This window comes from Lathyrus oleraceus, chromosome 2 (assembly GCF_024323335.1).
Source record: "Lathyrus oleraceus cultivar Zhongwan6 chromosome 2, CAAS_Psat_ZW6_1.0, whole genome shotgun sequence".
Taxonomy (NCBI): Eukaryota; Viridiplantae; Streptophyta; class Magnoliopsida; order Fabales; family Fabaceae; genus Lathyrus; species Lathyrus oleraceus.
In genome coordinates this window covers 87,714,291-87,723,193 of record NC_066580.1, presented here as the reverse complement: position 1 = coordinate 87,723,193, position 8,903 = coordinate 87,714,291, and the positions used below count along the sequence as shown (strand labels likewise).

General features: G+C 37.0%; 1 long non-coding RNA gene across 1 annotated transcript; it reads right to left on the bottom strand.

Annotated features, from left to right (window-relative positions):
* Positions 1-4,702: 4,702 nt before the first annotated feature.
* LOC127118254 (uncharacterized) lies at positions 4,703-6,991 on the bottom strand. The gene is made up of 2 exons (XR_007802147.1): positions 6,517-6,991; positions 4,703-5,041 (listed from the first exon to the last, which is right to left on the bottom strand). It is a non-coding gene; the product is annotated as an uncharacterized LOC127118254 (long non-coding RNA).
* Between the last annotated feature and the right edge of the window lie 1,912 nt (positions 6,992-8,903).

The following is an 8,903-nucleotide window of genomic DNA, read 5'->3' as shown; positions in this document are numbered from 1 at the left end:
AGACAACTCTTCATCGTACTTTACCCGATTGATCCACTGTCTTTCGATGAGAAATTTTTGACAAACTATGTCATAATTTTGGTTTGCCTTCCATACTCTGCTGACTCATTTTGGCATCATTTTAAAATTCTTCGGTCACCACCGCACTGTCGCTGCCGTCCACCGCCGTCGCTAATGTTCCCGACAATCTTCCGGCAAACTAACCCTACCGGCAGAAGCGCCTCATCCGATTTGACCGTTCCCCACTTTTTCACCGGCAGAAACCTCCGCACGCGCCCACATGCGCCACCTCCATCTCCCCACGTGGGCCTTACGTGCTGCCACCTGAACCACATGTGACAACACATCTGGCGGCCAATCCCGGCAATTTTTCCACCGCCCCACTCACCATTGTACAACTGTTTCAGATGCGGTCTCAGGTTTTATTTTTCACTTGCGGAAAACTATGATCCAGTTCAAACAGAGTCTTTTTTATCCAATTCACGTGATATTTTCTCTCTTTAGATACTCATGGCTACTCCTCAGAACTTTATGTCAAACTACGGTGATTTTCTCATGTAGTATCAGAATTATCAGAACTCAGATTCTACTGCTTCGATAGCACACACTGGTAATTCATCTGTTTTCCTCTCTCAATCGTCTTCTCTTGGATCTGGGTCCTTGATTCTGGTGCGTCTGATCATGTTACCGGTAATAAAAATGTTTTCTCTTCCCAAAAATGTTTTCTCTTCCCTCTCTATGTCTGGTTTCTTACCTACAATATATTCTGCCAATGGTTCTCAAACCCGATCCGAATGGATTGGTATTCTTCAAGTTCTACCTTCTCTCTCTGATACTTTTGTCCTCTATGCACCTAATTGTCCATTTAATTTACTTTCAGTCAATCGTTTAACTCGTTCTCTTGATTGTAGTGTCTTTCACTAACAATAATGTTACCCTGCAGGATCGGAGTTCGGGACGGACGATTGGCGTCGGATGTGGGTCTCAAGACCTTTATTACCTCTTAGTGACATCTCAAACATGCTCAGCCAAAGATTTTCCACTCACTATCCATGCTCAGTTAGGTCATCCCAGACTTTACAAACTACATAAGTTGGTGTCAAATTTATCGAAAGTATCTAATGTACATTGTGAGTTGTGTCTGTTAGGAAAACACACTCGTAGTCAATTTCCCAATCGAGTCAATAAACGAGTTTTGTCCTCTTTTGCTTTAGTTCACACCGATGTTTGGGGTCCTTTGTGTATTGTCTCTACTCTTGAGTCTAGGTATTTTATCACCTTTATTGATGATTTTTCACGTTGCATGTAGTTATTTTAATGAAGAATAGATTTGAATTATTTTCTATTTTTGAACAATTTCATCAAGAAATAAGAACTCAATTCGATGTGTCTATCCGTACCTTAAGAAGTGACAATCCCCGGAAATATTTATCCCACCAATTTTGAAATTTTATGTCACGCGATGGTATTCTCCATCAAACATCTTGCATTCACACGCCTCAACAAAACAGGATAGCCGAACACAAAAATTGACATCTCGTAGAAACCACTCGTACCCTATTTCTCCATGGTAATGTTCCACTTCGATTTCGGGGGGATATTGTGCTAATGGCATGTTACCTTATAAATCGCATGCCCTCATTTGTCCTTAACAATAAAATCTCTCATTCAATCTTTTTTCCCAATTCCCCACTACACCCAATTCCTCCCCGAGTCTTCGGGTCCACATGTTTTGTACACAATCTCTCCCCTGGACTTAAAAAACTATCAGCTCGATCACTAAAGTATGTCTTTCTAGGTTATCGTCGATCCCAAAAATATTATCGTTGCTACTCACATACTCTACAACGATACCTCGTATCGGTCGATACTACCTTCGAGTCTGTTCCATATTTCGAGTCCAGCTAAGCAACTCCAGAACCCCTTCAGGAAAGTACTCCCACACCTATTTCGAAAGTCCCATCTGCCATTATCCCCCCCCCCCCACTTCTCGTCCACTTCAAACATATCAGTGTCGTCAATCAATGTTTGTCGTACCTGTCTCTGAGGTTGTACATGTCCCTAAGTTCATTGTAGACTCTCCTCTGATGCTCTCGCCATCACCGGATTCGATCCTGCAACCTGAGTATGATCTTCCGATTGCCCTTCGAAAAGGTATCCGTCAAACACGAAATCCTTCTCCACACTATATTGATTTATGTTATCATCGTCATTCCCCTTTGCAATATACTTGTTTGTCTTCTTTGTCTTCTGTTTCTATTCCTAAAAATCCAGGTGAAACATTATCTCACCCTGAGTGAAGGCAAGCAATGATTGATGAAATGTGTGTTCCTCAAAGCAGTGGTACCTGGGAACTGGTTCCTCTACCCCCTGGAAAATCTTTAGTAGGTTGTCGTTGGCTTTATACAGTGAAGGTTGGTCCAAATGGTAAGATTGATCGATTTAAAACTTGCTTGATAGCCAAAGGGTACACTCAGATTTTTGGTTGGATTATAGTGATACCTTCTCGCCTGTAGCCAAGATGACATCTGTTAGACTTCTTCTAGCCATTGCAGCCAGTCGACATTGGCCTCTTCATCAACTTACATCAAAAATGCTTTTTTATATGGTGATCTTTTAGAGGAAGTATATACGAAGTATGGGTTTGTTGCTCAGGGGGAGTCATCGAATATGGTGTGTAGGCTACACGGGTCTCTTTATGGTCTTAAGCAATCTCCGAGAGCTTGATTCAGCAGATTTAGCACTGTAGTACAACAGTTTGGCATGGTCCGTAGTGAAGCGGGTCATTTTGTTTTTTGTTGTCACTCAACCTAAGGGAATATTTATCTTATTGTGTATGTAGATGATATTTTCATAACTGGTAGTGATCAGCAAGGATTACTCCAGTTAAAACAACATCTTTCGAATCAATTTCATACAAAAGATCTGGGTAAACCCCGTTATTTCTTGGGTATTAAGGTAGCTCAATCTAAAGATGGTTTGGTGATTTCTCAGCGTAAATATGCTATGGATATTTTGGAAGAAACGGGTTTGTTGAATGTTAAACCAGCTGATACTCTTATGGATCCAAGCGTGAAAGTACTACTCAAGCAAGGGGAGCCTCTATCTGACTCAGAAAGGTAGAGGAGATTGGTTGGAAAGTTGAATTATCTCACAGTCACTCGTCCAGGCATTTCTTTTGCAGTCAGTGTCGTAAATCAATTCTTAAATTCCCCTTGTCAAATCAGAGAATGAGAGGCAGATCATTGATGATAACCAGAATTGATTGAATTCAAATAAACATCATACAATATAGTGCAACAACAATGAAACAAAAACATAAATGTTTCGATTTGGTTACATTTGAAGTACATGTTGATGAGAGAATATACCGTCGTGAATGGTGTTTTTGTTGAATCTTTGACAAAAATTGAAGTGTGAATCGCTTGTCCTAAATGAAATTTTTGTGAATGGAAAAAGAGTGAACATCGGAGAAGGCAAACACGACGACGGTGAGGTTAGAGATTCTAGTATGACAAAAGACGAGTGAGAAACCAGGGATGTGAAACGAGTGGAACAAGGGAATTGTCTTTAAAACTAAAATGTGGAACACTTTTCTATTTTAACTATTTTTTTTAGATTAAAAATAAGGTTGCATGGGTAACATTTTTTAAAAATGAAAAACTTGCTCTAATTAAAAGAAACTCATCCCGACTCGGAGAAAAAGAAACTTGCTCTTCATTTGAATACAATATTAATTCATGTGTATCATTTTTTTCTTTTTTTTCTTATACTAGTATATATTCGATTATAAATAATAGAACTACTAATCTAACTTTACCATAATGACAATTATAACCCAAGGATTATGACAATGGTTCTAGATTATTTAAATCACTCAAAAACACCATGTACAGATTATAAAAATAAGGTACTAGACCAAATTATTATTACTAGAATCATATAGTTATAGGAGTCTAATTTCCGAATCATATGAGCATCTAATCAACCAACCTTGCTTCAAAACTTTACAAGTGTATATCAACCAACCTTGCTTCAAAACTTTACAAGTGTATATCAGACATATACAACTGTAAGGTGATTTTTTTATTCGATACATTCACTATCAACTTGATTCCTTTTAAGATCTCTAGCAACCTATATTTTCTACTCATATGTAACAAGCAATTCTATCATGCATAATATACATTTTAGACTTGTTCCTGTTTATGCAAAATTTGAATTGAGCAATGTCTGTGCGAGAAATTTCAAATCAACTCAACTCAAAGCTCACTCAATCTAAATAACTGCAAGGAAACCAACATCATGGTAGATTCAAGGGCATAGTAATTCGATGAACTGTAACAGGCAACAATTGCACGAAATTTCCGTCTCTAGGTTCTCTAATCAACCAAGAACATTGCAACACATAAAAATTTCTAATTGATTGTTTTTTTAAAACAAAACGTAAAAGTAAATCTCTTTCATTATAAGGTATGAGAAGTAAATTAGACATGATATTTATATATAGTTGTAACTAAATACTTTACTATACACTCTCATTTTGAACACATACTTATCTCATCAAATATCTTTCTAGTAGTAGTCACTACTTCATATCCAGTTAGGGTGATAATAAGTGCAGTTCATATTCGTTTAGTCTAACTTATCACTCTAACTAGTCAATTCCATCAAGATTAAATAAAACGGAACCACCCAGCTATACAGTACAAAACATATAGACATTAATGAAAATTTGCATGTCCCCTAGGTAATACAAAATAAGCACATAGAAATATGATACATCTAGATAGAAGTTCATTGAGAATCACAGGAACTGGCCTGGAAAAAAATCTTTTAAGTTGCAAACTCACATATCAATTAATTAAAATGCAAATTAAACTCCAGTTTTAAATCACTTCATCTAAAAACTGAGTATGATATAATTTGGTTATATGAGACAGTACCATTCTTCATTCCTCGTACGACTCCATGAGTATGAGATAGTAGCATTCTTCATTCCTTATATGACTCCATGGGCAGCCTCTTTCATCAAGTCCTACTAAGAATATAAAAATGATATTTAGCTGTAGAACCCTACTGACCACTTTCCTAAATCGAATCACTTCTGGACTCAACAAGACTCACAATTGGATATTAAATCGACCTGCTATGAAAATACCAATAAATGTAACACAAATAACTTTAGTATTAGCTAGTGACATAAATAACTTTTAGTTAAATATGAAATTTGTGAAAAAAAAAGCTTAAATACTTTCCAATCTTTGATACAACGAGTACAAGATATCTATATCAATTCAAACAATAGAGTACAACTCTCTAATCTACGACTCAGACTATGATCCGGTAGCGATAAGGCTATCCATTCAACTTCTCACGAGTAGTATTAACATACTTTTCAGCCTTCCAATGTCAAACTATACCTAAAAATATCATCCCAAACATAGTGAATATAAAACCCAGTAACATAGAATATAAAATATACTTTTGATTTTCCCAGCCAGGCCTTTGTGTATTTGACACAGAAAACCCTCTCATAAAATAACCATAATTAAGGATGTCTATTATAGTTTGTTTGCTCGTCCGTACATTGCATCCGCAACATCCCCGGGCGTGGGTGTACCCAAGAGATAGCCACCTACCGTTAAAGTACACTAAAAAGAGGTATATGGGCGGCGCCCCACCTACTACTTTCCTGTAACCATTACATATGGTACTCCTGTTTTCTGAGGCTACTTTATCTACCCCACAGTTATTCGTTTAACATTCATTATTTTCATATACTACCTAGTTGCATAATTTCGTAGCTAGTAAGTATCATTGCTTTTTGTTCTTGTATTACCTAGATGCTTAATTGTGCATCTAGAAATCTTGGATACCTTAAAATTATTTGTTTGTCATCAACTTATCATATACCATCATTCATTATTAGCATTTGCTTTACTAGTTATACTTGTCCATTAGGCCGCAAAGTGACACATACCACAAATATGAAGCAACACTTTTATCTAAGCACATAATACATTAAAGCACAAACATCATAGTACACACTTGTCGTTAACAATACTTGTAATACCAATATCCACTACTAACCGAACTTCGTGTCACTAACACTAATACTAATGTACATTATTGATATAGAGGAATGATGTTCTACTAGAGGAATTAACATGTTGGTAGCTAGTGAATCAAGCAGTGGCAGAAGTGTCAAAAAAGTTATGGACTAAACACCAAATGTATACCCATACAGGTTCAGGTACAGCATTATTCTATTTTCAATTCAAGTCTCGTATTCTCAAGTTCATTCATGTACTAAACTAAGTAAATAACATTCAAAATTCATCACAAAACCAATTAAATACTATATTAAACAATTATCATCTCAATAATCATATTAAAAGAGCAAGTATTCATAGAAATTAACACAAACACTTAACATGCAACATCAATTACAATAACTTTGCTTCTATGTACACCCTAGAGAGGCTTTAAAGTTTAGGATTAAGACTATGTTACCTAGAACGATTTGAAAAGGAAATCCAAAACTTGACATCGCTTGCCTCTTCAATGGTGGAACCCTAACTCCCCTTTTTGGGAAAGAGGTGTGAGGTAGCTGCATGTTGCTCTTAAACAGAATTTCCCTTAGACAGCAAGCGATTTTGAGATAATGGAACGAAGAGAGGTTGGGGGTTTACGAAGAAGAGATGAAAAGCGGTTTCATTCGGTGATGAAGGGAACGGATTTTCGATCGGTGTTGAAGAAAAACTATTTTCGGAGATAGAAGCTGAATCAATTGAAACTCATCCATGATGACCAGATGATAGCAAACTTTTTTAGTGATAAAATTATATTTTTTAACATTAAAAAACATATATTTTATTTTAGTGTAAATAGCAAAGTTTTTTCATGAATAATTCTATAGTCGAAATAAAAAATTGTTCTTGTGTTTCTTTTGGCTACAAGACAATTTTGATTATTAAAGAAAATTGAGTAGAAGTTATACTATACTATCCGCATATAATAAATAGGAGACTGAACTATATTCGGATAGCGGAGCGAAATGGAATATGATGAAGCGGAATGGAACACAGCAAAATAGAATATATATCACATTTTATTTATTCGGTTATTATATATATATCCTAAATTGGATGAACAAAAAATAAAGATTTAGATGAAATTTTATGGAATGCATTTCATCATGTTCCATTTTATTTCATCTATTATTTGCAAATTTAAACAATAAAAACTCATTAGTTACCACTCCATTTTATTTCATTTCATCACATACCACCAATCTAAACATACTCTAATTTAAAGACCATTCATTTGATAAATTTTATGAAACTGGTCTTATAGAGTTTGAGTGATTTCTCTATTAAAAGATTTCAATATGTCTATTTGGTTTGAGGTGTATGTCCCTTTTATAGTGATTCCTCCACCCTATACAAGGAAGACCGAGACAATTAAATGTTATTCAATGGTCACACGTTCCAATATTTTATCATTATGAAATTTGAGGGACATGTTTGGACATGATGATGTTACGATGATGAATATTCATTAAAGTGTGTCTGGGACATCTCGGCCATAGGCGGCTTATATGGCATCTCGTGGTGTGTATCTCGATCATGGGTGACTTATATGGCATCTCTTGGGGTTTCTTGTCCCTAAGGTGGCCTATAGAGCGCTTATACTTTGTTGAGGATTTAGACTCGTTTCACGCTTAGATCCGGCTTATTTTTCTTGCACCTTCACAATAATGTTTAGCCAACCAAGTTCCTAATTATATCCCGCCAATTTTTCGAGATGTACACAGTCCCTCAAGCATGAGGCTTTAACGGGCGAAGTGTTTAAGGGTAATGTTGTCTAGATTGAGTTGATCGTCTTATTTAGGTCTGACTACATATATTATCGTCTTGATAGTCTTATCTATCACGTTGTTATATTAAGTCCTCTATTATTAACATTCCCAGCATAAAATATCACCATGTTGTCGCAGCCTAAAAAAGTATAGTATGCGAAAAAATAATCGGCGAGAAAGAAATGACAGAAGAGTCGCCACCGTGCGTTATTTATCCCAAAGGAGAGAAAGGAAACGCTCGAAGTAAACCTGGAGAAAGGAAAGGAAAAGACAAGGTCTCGCAACCAAATCTTGGGTTCGGGAGTCGATTATGCGAAGGGAAGGTATTAGCACCCCTACGCATCCGTAGTATTCTACGGGATCCACTCTTGTTGCTCTTGTCTAAAGGGTGTGTGTTTATCTAATGTACTATTTACTAAAAGAAAGGGTCAAAGAAAATGACTCGCACAGATGTCGCATCCACTGCATACGTATCTCATATGAATATGAGAATCAGAGTCTTCGTAACTCGGCTACCTATGAGTTAAGGAGAAGTGTGCTCGCTAAGACATCGCGTCTTATGCCTACGTATCTCATCTGGAATGAGAATCAGAGCAAACCGTAGTTCGGCTAACTACGGGAACAAGGGTCTCGATTGCAACTAGGGCAAGAGAAAGGGAAGGTCTCGATCGCAACGAGGGCGAGAGAAAAGAATCGCAACAAGGGCGAAAGCAACCAAGGATTAGTTGTTAGTTGTCAGTCAAAAAGGAAAAGAACTCGGCAAGACATCGCATCTTGTGCCTACGTATCTCATCTGAACATGAGAATCAGAGTTGTCGTAGTTCGACTACATAGGGATTGCCATCTGAACATGGACTTACAAAGGAGGACACCAGCTGTGTCAAAGGAGAGTGGGCAATGTGTTCACGTCCAAGCAGCAGGTGTCGCAGCTCGCTGAATCGAGTCTTAGGCAGTTACCTCTTTGCAATAGAACTGACTACATGCCACAAGATCGGAGACGCTCGGAAAGGTCTAAAGATGGGGAAGCTCTGCCCTAGAG